General features: G+C 47.4%; 1 protein-coding gene across 1 annotated transcript in view; it reads left to right on the top strand.

The window, feature by feature from the left end:
- The first annotated feature begins 3,384 nt into the window (after nt 1–3,384).
- LOC135521871 (voltage-dependent calcium channel gamma-4 subunit-like) overlaps nt 3,385–15,693 on the top strand; it is a 49,052-nt gene continuing 36,743 nt past the window's right edge. Inside the window, exon 1 of the mRNA XM_064947650.1 lies at nt 3,385–3,729. The gene's annotated coding sequence lies outside the window, so the exon portion shown is untranslated. The remainder of the gene's footprint in view (nt 3,730–15,693) is intronic.

Genomic DNA, 15,693 nt, shown 5'->3' on the forward strand with positions numbered 1-15,693 from the left:
CACTTTTCATACCTTTTGCTCAAAGCACTAGCTAAAAACAGTTACAAATATTAAATTGATTAAATATTGATTGATGACAGTAGTAATTATCTCTTACTATTCAACCCTCTGCCCTCACTCTTTCTGTCTTTCTCTCTATCCCTGTTTATACCTGTTGCTAACATGGGTCCTTTGTCCTGATCCTTTCTACATTCTGATTGTGCCCATATTTCCAGAAATGTGTCTGAACATGGTATTAAAATGTCTGTTATCCGCCCACTGTGTATGCATTGTGACCAGATTACCTGGTCCCTTCCTTTATGCAAATTATTACACAGCTATTCTTTCAAAATGACATTTATTTATTTATTGTAAGACCCCGACCAAACCTGAACGACGCTGGGCCAATTGTGTGCCGCCCTATGACACTCCCAATCACACCCGGTTGTGATCCAGCCTGGAATCTAACCCGGGTCTATAGTGGCGCCCCTAGCACTGAGATGCAGTGCCTTAAACCGCTGTGCCACTCAGGAGCCCACAATGTATGTCTGACTACTTCCGGAGGTGGGCATGATGATCTGATCACAATCAGATCACAATGGGTCGTTTGGTTGTCTACACCTGTCTACAAATGTGGGAACAATCAGAATGTGGACAAGACTAGGACAAAGGATGCATTTTAGAACCAGGTATAAACAGGGCTTCTGTGACTGTTCTTTCCTCCTGCCATTCAGTCTTCTTTTACAATCATTCACTCCATTATTATCATTACATTTTAATAGAGAATTTGTAGAGCCAATTTTGTTTATCTTTTCCCTCGGTCCCATTCTTCTCTCGCCGAATTCTTCTCCCCTGTTCCCTCATCCCCAAGTCTATTTCTCTCTGCTGTTTCATCAGAGGGTGTAGGTGGGCCTAATGTTGCAAAATTTCAAGAACTTTCAATAAATTCCCTGGTTTTCCTGAAATCCTGATTGGACGATTCATGGAATAAGCAGGAAATACTTCAAAAATATTTTCTGGAAAACCAGGGAATTTATTGAAAGTTCCTGGAATGTTGCAACCTTAGGTGTGCCTGTACTCTTCTAGCACATAATGATCTTTGTCAAGACAGCACCTTTTTGCTTCTTGATGCACCGTCAAAGAAAGGAGTTTGTCAATAGCTTCAACTAAATCCATGGAAATAGTACTGTAGAATCTTGATTAAACTGATCCCATACTGATTGTGATTGTGATGACGTCAGTGTTATTGGAGGTGATTTGATTTCAATGTGATTTCACTCACATTGGCATGCATTGATACAGTGTGTGTGTGTGCGTGCGGGTGTGCGTGCGTGCGTGTGTGTGTGTGTGTGTGTGCGGTGCGATTCAGAGCAGTCGACTCTGAAGGTGGGGATTGGTGCAGGGTTGAAATACTGCAGGCCTTTATTATAATGCATGGCATACACAGAGTGGAGGACTGGTTAAATAGTGTGTGAGTGTAACCGAGCTGCTTCACCAGCCTATGCTTGCCTGATACTTGGAGACTCACGTTAGCTTCCTAATCTGATTCCCAGGCTTTAGCTCAGTGAGTCACAACAAGAATACAACACACCATGGGGTAATTTGCGTTGGTGTGTGTGTGTGTGTGTGTGTGTGTGTGTGTGTGTGTGTGTGTGTGTGTGTGTGTGTGTGTGTGTGTGTGTGTGTGTGTGTGTGTGTGTGTGTGTGTGTGTGTGTGTGTGTCAACTAGCTCTCACAGACTCACGTCAGAATTAGACGTTCATCCATGTTCCTCAAACATCAAATTTCGAAGTCAAACCAAATGTCAAACTGAAGGTTCATTTTAGGCATTACCTGCAGGAGTGTGCACTGCATTGCAGTGTAGGTCACTAAGCGATGAATTAAAACACTAGCCTCTCCTCTATCGTGGTACAAGCCACTACTGCCCAAGGGCAGTCTGATTGATCAGTACTGTGTGTGTGTGTGTGTGTGTGTGTGTGTGTGTGTGTGTGTGTGTGTGTGTGTGTGTGTGTGTGTGTGTGTGTGTGTGTGTGAAGGAAATGATGCAGGCCAAATGGCCAACACAAAAGGCCAACAATCAATATACGTATATAAATATAAAATGTCTGTGCTGTCTAACTTCAAGGATTTTCTATCACACAGGAGTAAGTGCTAGGATTTATAGTGTGTGAATATTGGTGTGATGTGAACGTGTGCTATTATAGCCTTTGTGAGCACATATTTATAAACATGTGGTTCTGTGACAGCTCTCTCTCTCTCTCTCTCTCTCTCTCTGTGTGTGTGTGTGTGTGTAGCAGTATGGGGTTGAGTGAATCTCTCTTTTCACCATCACCATTACTGCATGAAAGACCTGTCACTCTGCATTAGCTCTCTTCAGCTCCCCTTCTTCCGTGCGTGTGTGTATGTATGTGTGTGTGTGTGTGTGTGTGTGTGTGTGTGTGTGTGTGTGTGTGTGTGTGTGTGTGTGTGTGTGTGTGTGTGTGTGTGTGTGTGTGTGTGTGTGTGTGTGTGTGTGTAAGATAGAGAGGGTGATGAAGAGAGAGGAAGGGAGGAAGGGAATGGGTAAAGCCATTTCATTAAAGCCATTGAAGGTCATCTTTCAGTCAGTCCTCTGGTCGCCTGGTTCACACACAAATACGCACTGAATTAGAATAGTGGCAGTGTACAGGAACCACTGGCTATATGTCAACCTACAAACCAGCCGTTGTTGAATCATGCCTCAGACGATGACAGTATTTCCAGCAGCAGTGTGTATTTGAGTCAAGGAGATGATGACATAATTCTTATCAGGCGTGGAAAACCGGGCATTTTACCTTCTGTGGTCTCGAATCACCATCTTACCAAAAATAGCCTACCGTTAACGTTTTTATCACCTCCGCTCTATACAATTATGCGTGGCATCTCTCTCTCTCTCTCTCTCTCTCTCTCTGCGGAACTGTGCTACCGCAATGCTCATAACCTTGCATTTCTTTAGACAGCGGTGAAAATGGCCATCATATTCTGTTGTATGAAAAAAACAAAAAATCCCGATGAATCTCCATCCTGCCGACCTTCAACAAAATATCGACATCAATAACACTCTTAACTTGGTCATGGCTAGCATGCAATTTAGGCGTGCACGCAACTGACGCACATACACACACGCTCCAATAACCACGTGTAGAAAAATTATGATTGCCAAAAGACGGTGGTTTTAGCATCTGTGTTGCCCCAAACAGAAGAGCCCTGTTGTAGCCTACGTGCACAGCAGCAAATGAATAGCCAGTTTATTCGGATTTTCGAGTAGTCAATCTTATCCGTTCACATCACTGAAGAGTTCCGTCGGATGCGACAAGTTGCTTACGTCGATGGCTCGGTGTGAGAGATAGATAGAGGAACGGACGGGCAGACAGAGCGAACGGGCACTCGCGCAACTGGAGGGGAGGGGGAGACGCATTCTCACGGAGTACACACACGCATTGGCTACATCTACTGTAGACAAATTCGTGTTTCACTGATGTGTCTGTGTATCCGCTGTATATCTGTTAAAACCATTTCATCATATGGCTGAGTTATGTTTAGTAGAGAAATGACATACAGTTTCTTACACGGTATTTTTTTCACGTAATTTTGTCTTATTACCCCCCTGTTTGTTATTTCGAGGCCGTTATTTTGTCGTCCACCCCCTCTCTCTTTTTCTCTCCATCTCATTTTCCTCTCTTTGGGAGTGCGACGGTCTTCGAATAAGCTTCTGAAATAATAAACCGGCAGGTAAGACTTGTCTATAAGACTATTTACATTCGGGGCTTGTAATATGGGTTATAATATTGGTCATTGTTTAAGTGCTTGTATTTGGTTTAACGAAAAACCAATCAATCGATGGCTATTTGCAAGCTACATTCTCCTGCCAATTCGTTTCACACTGCATACAACTTACTAAAACAGTAACAGACCATGAATGTAGGCAATTAAACGTCCAATTAATGTGCCTTTGTTCTGCAAATTACAATACAAGAGCAGAAATGATGCTTCGAATGCAACTACATATCCCCATAATATCGCGTTTGAGCGCGGGCGACAGCGCATCCATATAAATCCGATTTTACAGGTGTTTAATATGTGTGTATGAGAATGTCCTGCACATTTTCAGTGTGTTTGAGGTCATAGTGTGTGAATGTGTCTTTGATCCTAAGTCAAACGAGTTCTCACGCACTATGCCGGTCGGTCGGTCGCGTAACACTAGGCGTCCATTTTCCACGGTGGAGGCAGTGCAGTTAGTGTGATGTGTATACTGTATTAATGAATGCACTGCGGTCCGCATCGCCGTATTTCAGTCTCTCCATGCTCTCCGCCGCGGCTCTGTCTGTCGTGCTGTATCGAACATGTGTCTGTGTGGCATTGCTTTCATATCATCCATCCTTCACACTGTCTATCACTGCCTGAATGCTCAAGCGCGCCAATAACTATGGAAGCCTATATTCGTTTCTTGCTGCAGCCTAAATGCACCGCATGATCTTATGGGCATGTCATTTGTGACCATCTTGTTTTGAGGCCTCTGCCTCCTCTCCCCAGAGGACCACCACACATGCCTTTTTTCTCTTAGATCCATACATAACTATTTATCCCACACATAGGTTGTCCAATCCTTAATTCTCCATAGGATTATGAAATCTGAGGTGGAATGGTGTGCCCCAGTGGTATTTCACATTAGTGGGTTTGAGTGACCAGAGTGCAGAACAGCATCTTTGGTATGACATGTAGCTCATAAGTATTTGTATTTTTTTTCTCTATAAATGGCCATTTGCTCAGTTGTCACCAACATCTCTCTCTCATATATACAGCTCTGCTAGTCATCCGTTCCATCCTTAGAATTAACAGGCATTCAATTCCAAGCAATGTTCGACTACATTTGGACTGGGAACCCTATACCATTTGAAATGTCGGATTACTTGACGATTATATCAAGCCATCTCTTGGAATTCACCATCTTTCCCAGTAACCTATTTCTACACCTGCTACAGTGGCACATTATGTTATTCCACTATGTTGGCTGGAGGTGGAAGAATCATGGGGGATTTTGGAGCTGAACTGTAAGGCCATTCTGTCCATTGTATTGCTATGGTTCTTTCTGCAGCTCTGTTTTCTCCTGACCCCACAACATCCCCCTCAGACATGCACTCTGTATTGGTTGTTGTTCTGTGATGATGTGTGTGACTGTCCAGAGGGCCCTGGCTCTTCCATGCATGTAGCCATCACTGCAGCTGCAGCACTGTCAGGAACCATGCCATTGCATCGTCTGACCTCTTGATCGTCTGTTCCAAACACCCTTTCTTAAAGCAGCCCTGTAAGATAGAACAGGGATTCCCAAAGTTTTTCACTCTGGGCCCCCTTCCAGCATTGGGGAACATTGTGCGTTATAAATAGCTCGCTAAGTTATGCTATGACTGACATGACAAGAGGAACTGAGGATGCACTACCAAATTTTGAAATTGTACCTTGTGCATTCTACTATTACAACTTGAAAGAGTAAGTTTAAAGCCGGTCTGAGTTCCTTTAAAAAATAAATGTATAATAATAATAATTTGGGGGAGGGTGACCCCCCCATCGACCCCCTGTCGAACCCTCGCTCAACAGTTTGGGAACCACTGTGATAGAGCACCTATGGGAAGTTGAGCTAGCTGGATAGACTTGTAGACCGTGAGCTAGCTGAATAGACCTGTAGACCGTGAGCTAGCTGAATAGACTTGTAGACCGTGAGCTAGCTGGATAGACTTGTAGACCGTGACCTCGCTGGATAGACTTGTAGACCGTGACCTCGCTGGATAGACTTGTAGACAGTGAGCTAGCTGTATAGACTTGAAGACCGTGAGCTAGCTGGATAGACTTGTAGACCGTGAGCTAGCTGGATAGACTTGTTGACCGTGAGCGAGCAGAATAGACTTGTAGACTGTGAGCTAGCTGGATAGACTTGAAGACCGTGAGCTAGCTGGATAGACTTGTAGACCGTGACCTCGCTGGATAGACTTGTAGACCGTGAGCTAGCTGGATAGACTTGTAGACCGTGACCTCGCTGGATAGACTTGTAGACCGTGACCTCGCTGGATAGACTTGTAGACCGTGACCTCGCTGGATAGACTTGTAGACCGTGACCTCGCTGGATAGACTTGAAGACCGTGACCTCGCTGGATAGACTTGTAGACCGTGACCTCGCTGGATAGACTAGAAGACCGTGAGCTAGCTGGATAGACTTGTAGACCGTGAGCTAGCTGGATAGACTTGTAGACCGTGAGCTAGCAGAATAGACTTGTAGACTGTGAGCTAGCTGGATAGACTTGTAGACCTTGACCTCACTGGATAGACTTGTGGACCGTGACCTCGCTGGATAGACTTGTAGACCGTGACCTCGCTGGATAGACTTGTAGACCGTGAGCTAGCTGGATAGACTTGAAGACCGTGAGCTAGCTGGATAGACTTGTAGACCGTGACCTCGCTGGATAGACTTGTAGACCGTGAGCTAGCTGGATAGACTTGTAGCACATGTTGAAGCCACATTGAAAGCTGTTTGATTTATTGTCACTCACCAAACTGCTTCTCCATTGTGTGTTGATCATTGTTCTATGCAGAAAGGTCAAATCCATGCTACTACGCTGGTGTATTGGTGAGACCCAGTAGGATAAGGATCCATGTCAACTCAACCCATTGACTCTGTGATTTAACAGTGAATGTTGGGCCTGCAACAGTTTGTGTATAGTACTAATCAACTAGTTGAATCCGGGGAGGAATCTGGGGAGGTCCCCCCCGTATTCTGAAATTGCATTTTAGTCCCCCCCCCCCCAGTTTTATCATTGGAATGTGATAGAAAATGAGGCAACGGTGAGCTTTAGGACGATGTGGACGCCTCCGAGCTGTTGGGTAGACTGTTTGGAGTTTTTATCCGACTGGATACATTTTTGTTATATAAAAAAATTATGCCCCCCCCACTTCTAAAACCAAAGTTGGGCCCCTGGAATGTTCTAGATCTGGAGGTCTCCCATAGATAATCAATAATAGATACGCAGTACCCCCATTGATATTACATTTACATTGAACAGATAGTACAGTTTGATCAGTTTGAGATGTAATGTCATAGTCAATTTACGACAAACCATCGGGATCTTCTGACAATTAGACAGAGACATCCAGGCCTCCATGCATCCAGCACGTGTCTTTAAACGGCATGATATATAAGTGTTACGCACTAATTAATCAAACGTTTCTTAGGTGATTCATAAAAAGTGTAATTCTTTATGACATAAGTTTATAGAGGGCCCTATCAGCTCCACTTATCTGACTCTCAATCTGTCATCTGTTGTGCTCTTACTGTTCTGGTGTTACTGAGGCCAGGCCTCTGCTCTGTCTAGCTCTGCTGCCTGCCTGGAGATCATTATTGGCCACTGACTATTGTCCTCCTTCCTTCTCTGTTTGAGGACACTGTTTCCAGGTTGCTCTGATGGAAGTGCTGGGTCATTCCATCTCCGAAATGTGGCTCCAATTCGTTTCTGTTGGTAATCTTGGTGTTGGGCAGGTTTGAATATACGTTTTTGTTCAAAATTACAAATTGCTTTACATTGAAAGGGGGGAACTCACTTCATCCAATGTCAATGTGGAACACCCACTACCCAATGAGGAGCACTGGCCTAGGGGTAAAAGTGATATCAGCCAATTTATGGGTGACCTAGAACAGTTGGACAGAATATCTGAAACTTTTTTGAACATTTCCTCTTTCTTTTCCCCTTTCCATCTCTTTTCATTTCACTACACTGTAATTCCAGTCCCAGGAAGGAATGATTTCCCCCCGTCTCCCTTTCTCTCACTCCTTCTGTTTCTCTCTTTAGTGAAACGCAGTAGTTGAGTTCTGCAATGATCATCATTTCTGTCATGCAGCAATTGTTCAGAGGATCAATGCTTTTGTAGCAGGGTTGCCTTTTATGACTATGGTTCTGGGCTCCCATTCTTCTAACCAGCCTCTCCTTACCCAGTCTCTCCTTACCCAGCCTCTCATTAACCAGGCTCTCCTTACCCAGTCTCTCCTTACCCAGCCTCTCATTAACCAGCCTCTCCTTACCCAGTCTCTCCTTACCCAGCCTCTCATTAACCAGGCTCTCCTTACCCAGCCTCTCATTATAGTGTACCCAGTCTCTGCAATCTCTCCCCCAGTCTCTTCCCAGTCTCTTCCCAGTTTCCAACCAGTCCCTCCCCAGTCTCTCTCAGTCTCTCCCCAGTCTCTCTCCAGTCTCTCCTCATCTTTATCCAGTGTCTCTCCAGTCTTGCGTCCCCAGTCTCTCTCCAGTCTCTCTCCCCGGTCTCTCTCCCCAGTCCCTCTCTCCAGTCTCTCCCCAGTCTCTCTCCCCAGTCCCTCTCTCCAGTCTCTCCCCAGTCTCTCCCCAGTCCCTCTCTCCATTCTCTCCCCAGTTTCTCCCCAGTGTCTCTCCCCAGTCCCTCTCTCCCCAGTCCCTCTCTCCAGTCTCTCTCCAGTCTCTCCCCAGTCCCTCTCTCCCCAGTCCCTCTCTCCAGTCTCTCTCCCCAGTCTCTCCCCAGTCCCTCTCTCCAGTCTCTCCCCAGTTTCTCCCCAGTGTCTCTCCCCAGTCCCTCTCTCCAGTCTCTCCCCAGTCTCTCCCCAGTCTCTCCCCAGTCTCTCCCCAGTCTCTCCCCAGTCCCTCTCTCCAGTCTCTCCCCAGTCTCTCTCCCCGGTCTCTCTCCCCAGTCTCTCTCCCCAGTCACTCTCTCCATTCTCTCCCCAGTTTCTCCCCAGTGTCTCTCCCCAGTCCCTCTCTCCAGTCTCTCCCCAGTCTCTCTCCCCAGTCCCTCTCTCCATTCTCTCCCCAGTTTCTCCCCAGTGTCTCTCCCCAGTCCCTCTCTCCAGTCTCTCCCCAGTCTCTCCCCAGTCTCTCCCCAGTCCCTCTCTCCAGTCTCTCCCCAGTCTCTCTCCCCGGTCTCTCTCCCCAGTCTCTCTCCCCAGTCCCTCTCTCTATTCTCTCCCCAGTTTCTCCCCAGTGTCTCTCCCCAGTCCCTCTCTCCCCAGTCCCTCTCTCCAGTCTCTCCCCAGTCTCTCTCCCCAGTCCCTCTCTCCAGTCTCTCTCCCCAGTCCCTCTCTCCATTCTCTCCCCAGTCTCTCTCCCCAGTCCCTCTCTCCAGTCTCTCTCCCCAGTCCCTCTCTCCATTCTCTCCCCAGTTTCTCCCCAGTGTCTCTCCCCAGTCCCTCTCTCCCCAGTCCCTCTCTCCAGTCTCTCTCCAGTCTCTCCCCAGTCCCTCTCTCCAGTCTCTCCCCAGTCTCTCCCCAGTCCCTCTCTCCAGTCTCTCCCCAGTTTCTCCCCAGTGTCTCTCCCCAGTCCCTCTCTCCAGTCTCTCTCCAGTCTCTCCCCAGTCCCTCTCTCCAGTCTCTCCCCAGTCCCTCTCTCCATTCTCTCTCCAGTCTCTCCCCAGTCCCTCTCTCCCCAGTCCCTCTCTCCATTCTCTCCCCAGTTTCTCCCCAGTCTCTCTCTCCAGTCCCTCTCTCCCCAGTCCCTCTCTCCATTCTCTCCCCAGTTTCTCCCCAGTCTCTCTCTCCATTCTCTCCCCAGTCCCTCTCTCCAGTCTCTCTCCAGTCTCTCCCCAGTCCCTCTCTCCAGTCTCTCCCCAGTCTCTCCCCAGTCCCTCTCTCCATTCTCTCCCCAGTTTCTCCCCAGTGTCTCTCCCCAGTCCCTCTCTCCCCAGTCCCTCTCTCCATTCTCTCCCCAGTCTCTCCCCAGTCCCTCTCTCCAGTCTCTCTCCCCAGTCTCTCCCCAGTCCCTCTCTCCATTCTCTCCCCAGTTTCTCCCCAGTGTCTCTCCCCAGTCCCTCTCTCCCCAGTCCCTCTCTCCATTCTCTCCCCAGTCTCTCCCCAGTCCCTCTCTCCAGTCTCTCTCCCCAGTCCCTCTCTCCAGTCCCTCTCTCCCCAGTCCCTCTCTCCATTCTCTCCCCAGTTTCTCCCCAGTGTCTCTCCCCAGTCCCTCTCTCCAGTCTCTCTCCAGTCTCTCCCCAGTCCCTCTCTCCAGTCTCTCCCCAGTCTCTCCCCAGTCCCTCTCTCCATTCTCTCCCCAGTTTCTCCCCAGTCCCTCTCTCCCCAGTCCCTCTCTCCAGTCTCTCCCCAGTCCCTCTCTCCCCAGTCCCTCTCTCCATTCTCTCCCCAGTTTCTCTCCAGTCTCTCTCCCCAGTCCCTCTCTCCATTCTCTCCCCAGTTTCTCCCCAGTGTCTCTCCCCAGTCCCTCTCTCCCCAGTCCCTCTCTCCAGTCTCTCTCCAGTCTCTCCCCAGTCCCTCTCTCCAGTCTCTCCCCAGTCTCTCCCCAGTCCCTCTCTCCAGTCTCTCCCCAGTTTCTCCCCAGTGTCTCTCCCCAGTCCCTCTCTCCAGTCTCTCTCCAGTCTCTCCCCAGTCCCTCTCTCCAGTCTCTCCCCAGTCTCTCCCCAGTCCCTCTCTCCAGTCTCTCCCCAGTCTCTCCCCAGTCCCTCTCTCCAGTCTCTCCCCAGTTTCTCCCCAGTGTCTCTCCCCAGTCCCTCTCTCCAGTCTCTCCCCAGTCGCTCTCCCCAGTCTCTCCCCAGTTTCTCCCCAGTGTCTCTCCCCAGTCCCTCTCTCCAGTCTCTCCCCAGTCCCTCTCTCCAGTCTCTCCCCAGTCGCTCTCCCCAGTCTCTCCCCAGTCCCTCTCTCCAGTCTCTCCCCAGTCCCTCTCTCCAGTCTCTCCCCAGTCGCTCTCCCCAGTCTCTCCCCAGTTTCTCCCCAGTGTCTCTCCAGTCTCTCCCCAGTGTCTCTCCCCAGTCCCTCTCCCCAGTCCCTCTCTCCAGTCTCTCCCCAGTCCCTCTCCCCAGTGTCTCTCCAGTCTCTCCCCAGTCCCTCTCCCCAGTGTCTCTCCAGTCTCTCCCCAGTCCCTCTCCCCAGTGTCTTTCCAGTCTCTCCCCAGTCCCCCTCCCCAGTCTCTCCCCAGTCCCTCTCTCCAGTCTCTCCCCAGTCCCTCTCTCCAGTCTCTCCCCAGTGTCTCTCCAGTCTCTCCCCAGTCTCTCCCCAGTGTCTCTCCAGTCTCTCCCCAGTCCCTCTCCCCAGTGTCTCTCCAGTCTCTCTCCAGTCTCTCCCCAGTCCCTCTCCCCAGTCCCTCTCCCCAGTCTCTCTCCCCAGTCTCTCTCCCCAGTCCCTCTCCCCAGTGTCTCTCCAGTCTCTCCCCAGTCCCTCTCTCCAGTCTCTCCCCAGTCCCTCTCCCCAGTGTCTCTCCAGTCTCTCTCCAGTCTCTCCCCAGTCCCTCTCCCCAGTGTCTCTCCAGTCTCTCCCCAGTCCCTCTCTCCAGTCTCTCTCCCCAGTCTCTCTCCCCAGTCCCTCTCCCCAGTGTCTCTCCAGTCTCTCCCCAGTGTCTCTCCCCAGTGTCTCTCCAGTCTCTCCCCAGTCCCTCTCCCCAGTCCCTCTCCCCAGTGTCTCTCCAGTCTCTCTCCCCAGTCTCTCTCCCCAGTCCCTCTCCCCAGTGTCTCTCCAGTCTCTCCCCAGTGTCTCTCCCCAGTGTCTCTCCAGTCTCTCCCCAGTCCCTCTCCCCAGTCCCTCTCCCCAGTGTCTCTCCAGTCTCTCCCCAGTCCCTCTCCCCAGTCTCTCCAGTCTCTCCCCAGTCCCTCTCTCAAGTCTCTCCCCAGTCTCTCTCCCCAGTCCCTCATCCCCAGTGTCTCTCCAGTCTCTCCCCGGTGTCTCTCCAGTCTCTTCCCAGTCAAATGTGTCTCACGTTGTCTACTGATTGAGAGAGGATCAAGTCTTTCTATCAGCGCAGCCAATGTCTGCTTATAGTGCGAGCACATCATGCCTGCTCCACTTCCTCATTGCTAGCTGTAGCCTGTCCTGAGGAAACACTGCTTATAGTGTGAGCACATCATGCCTGCCCCACTTCCTCATTGCTAGCTGTAGACTGTCCTGAGGAAACACTGCTTTCACTGGGAGTCTGGGCTGCATCACCACTTATTATGCTGCACAGAAGTTAACACACTTGAAAAATGCAACACGGCATGTAGAAATATTTCAACTGTTAATTACTGTTCACATAACAATGTCCATTAAAGGCTAGAACACTTTACAATGCAATAAGATACCGGTAGCTTCCAGCTTTGTAGGCTAACTTTCATTGCTAGCTTACAAGTGAAGCTAACATCAATTCACTACCATAGTACCTTTTTTGCAAACTATTGAGCAAAATATTGCTGATTTCAAAGCTGATTGTCACCAAAAATGTTATTAATTCACTTTTGCCTCACATCGCCAGCCTCGAACTGATTGTGTGTGTGAATGACGTCATGGGTCTGAAAAAGACAGCAATAACTTTTATAAAATAAGTCCCAAATGGAAGAGAAACATATTGTTTTTCAACTGTAGCCAAAACAAGCTCAATAACTCAATGCATGCACACTTGAGGTCGACCGATTCTGATTTTTCAACGCCGATATTGATTATTGGAGGACCAAAAAAAGCAGATACCGATTAATCGGACAATTATTTTTTTGATTGTTTTTTATAAGATAAGTTTAATGCTAGCTAGCAACTTATTTTGGCTCATTGCAGCCACAAGGTCCTTTTGACGCTGCACTCGCGTAACAGGTGGTCATTCTGGAGTAAAAATTCTGGTATCGTGACAACACTAATACACATCTACTTTGACAAAACAAATGTAACTAAGGCTGGGAATGTCAATACAATCAAACTAGCAAGGGCAATGATCACAAGCCATAATCATAATGTGATAATGTGGCTAGTATGCTAGTGGATCTATTTATGTATCAAGCTAAAAACACAGGGCCTAACTTTAGCTAGATAGCTAGCTGCTCGGAGAACGTCATGTCATTGACAGAATGGGTGAGTGACTTTTTGTCCTCGTATCATTTTTCGGTGGCTACACAGCTAGAGATGCACATGTCATTTGGTTAACTAGCAAGAAATGTGAATAGCTTTTATAGCTAGCTAGGTATGCTGAACGACTGTTATCCAGTTAGCAAATTCACTCTGGCTAGCTATCTACTCCGATTTCAGACCACTCTTGTCTTAGTGTGCCAGAGTGAAGAATAACTGATGAATTTAGGAACGTGCAAGACCCTCTGAATATGACTGGTGCTAGTAAAAAAGAAAAGTCATAGTTAGTCACGAACACTCTGGATAACATGTAAACAGCCTAACCAGCTCTGCTAAGGCGAGTAAAATGGTCAGTGAGGTGTTTTCTCATTTGTGTCTGGAAGTAGCTAGCTAGCAAGCTAGCCAACTTTAGCCAGTTAGTTGGGTGCTTGGTTGGGACAATGCATGCATTGGCAGGCAAGCTGCAGAAAGATGAGAAGGCTGCAATTATCCGTCGTTTATCAGTGCAATTATGACAGCAATCAAGCTGAAAAGGATTGAGGATTTATCTAATGTTCGTTAGATATTAGCTCACCATGCTTTGGCTAGCATTAGTTGTTGATCTTGTACTTGTTGATATGCATATAGGCAAAGATAGCCTACCTTTTTATGGTTGTTTGATCAATAGAACTGTATAGTTCCCAAATGTAAGAGGACTCCCATGGTATTTAGATACATATTTGCAGAAATCCAATCAGTAGACGACGTGAGTCTGATAAAACAAAATATAACTATTTGGCCATAATGACCATTGTTATGTTTGGAGGAAAAGGAGGAGGCTTGCAAGCCGAAGAACACCATCCCAACTGTGAAGCATGGGGGTGGCAGCATCAGATGTGGGTGCTATGCTGCAGGAGGGACTGGTGCACTTCACAAAATAGATGGCATCATGAGACAGGAAAAGTATGTGGATATATTGAAGTAACTTCTCAAGACATCAGGCAGGAAGTTAAAGCTTGGTTGCAAATGGTTCTTCCAAAGGGACAATGACCTCAAACATACTTCCAAAGTTGTGGCAAAATAGCTTCAGGATAACAAAGTCAAGGTATTGGAGTGGCCATCACAAAGCCCTGACCTCAATCCTTTAGAACCTTTGTGGGCAGAACTGAAAAGGTGTGTGCGAGCGAGGAGGCCTACAAACCTGACTCAGTTACACCAGCTCTGTCAGGAGGAATGGGCCAACATTCACCCAATTTATTGTGGGAAGCTTGTGGAAGGCTACCGAAACGTTTGACCCAAGTTCAACAATTTAAAGGCAATGCTACCAAATACTAATTGAGTGTATGTAAACATCTGACCCACTGGGAATGTGATGAAGGAAATAAAAGCTGAAATAAATCCTTCTCTCTACTATTATTCTGGCATTTCACATTCTTAAAATTAAGTGGTGATTCTAATTAACCTAAGACAGGGAATCTTTACTACGATTTAATGTCAGAAATTGTGAAAACTGAGTTTTTAAATGTATTTGGCTAAGGTGTATGTAAACTTCCAACTTCAACTGTATATACAGTCGTGGCCAAAAGTTTTGAGAATGACACAAATATTAATTTTCACAGAGTTTGCTGCTTCAGTGTCTTTAGATATTTTTGTCAGATGTTACTGTGGAATACTGAAGTATAATTACAAGCATTTCATAAGTGTCAAAGGCTTTTATTGACAATTACATGAAGTTTATGCAGAGTCAATATTTGCAGTGTTGACCCTTCTTTTTCAAGACTTCTGCAATCTGTCCTGGCATGCTGTCAATTAACTTCTGGGCCACATCCTGACTGATGGCAGCCCATTCTTGCATAATCAATGCTTGGTTTGTCTTCTCAGGACAAGCTTTTTTCCGGATGCCCCAAACAATCTGAAAGGGGATTCATCAGAGAAAATGACTTTACCCCAGTCCTCAGCAGTCCAATCCCTGTACCTTTTGCAGAATATCAGTCTGTCCCTGATGTTTTTCCTGGAGAGAAGTGGTTTCTTTGCTGCCCTTCTTGACACCAGGCCATCCTCCAAAAGTCTTCACCTCACTGTGCATGCAGATGCAATCACACCTGCCTGCTGCCATTTCTGAGCAAGCTCTGTACTGGTGGTGCCCCGATCCCGCAGCTGAATCAACTTTAGGAGACGGTCCTGGGGCTTGCTGGACTTTCTTGGGCGCCCTGAAGCCTTCTTCACAACAATTGAACCAATCTCCTTGAAGTTCTTGATGATCCAATAAATGGTTGATTTAGGTGCAATCTTACTGGCAGCAATATCGTTGCCTGTGAAGCCCTTTTTGTGCAAAGCAATGATGACGGCACGTATTTCCTTGCAGGTAACCATGATTGACAGAGGAAAAACAATGATTCCAAGCACCACCCTCCTTTTGAAGCTTCCAGTCTGTTATTTGAACTTAATCAGCATGACAGCGTGATCTCCAGCCTTGTCCTCGTCAGCACTCACACCTGTGTTAACGAGAGAATCCCTGACATGATGTCAGCTGGTCCTTTTGTGGCAGGGCTGAAATGCAGTGGAAATATTTTGGGGGGATTCAGTTCATTTGCATGGCAAAGAGGGACTTTGCAATTAATTGCAATTCATCTGATCACTCTTCATAACATTCTGGAGTATATGCAAATTGCCCTCATACAAACTAAGGCTGCAGATTTTGTGAAAATTAATATTTGTGTCATTCTCAAAACTTTTGGCCACGACTGTACATCACCTGTGTTTTCCTGTCATGGAAATGAACTAGCTGGTGTATTGCATGATGTGGTGGTGCTGTATATCAGTGTGATGAATCAGCCCTATGGTATCAGAGACATAAAGCCACTCTGCCTGTGTAGAGTCACTGAGTGTATAGAGCA

This window comes from Oncorhynchus masou, chromosome 30 (assembly GCF_036934945.1).
Source record: "Oncorhynchus masou masou isolate Uvic2021 chromosome 30, UVic_Omas_1.1, whole genome shotgun sequence".
Taxonomy (NCBI): domain Eukaryota; kingdom Metazoa; phylum Chordata; class Actinopteri; order Salmoniformes; family Salmonidae; genus Oncorhynchus; species Oncorhynchus masou.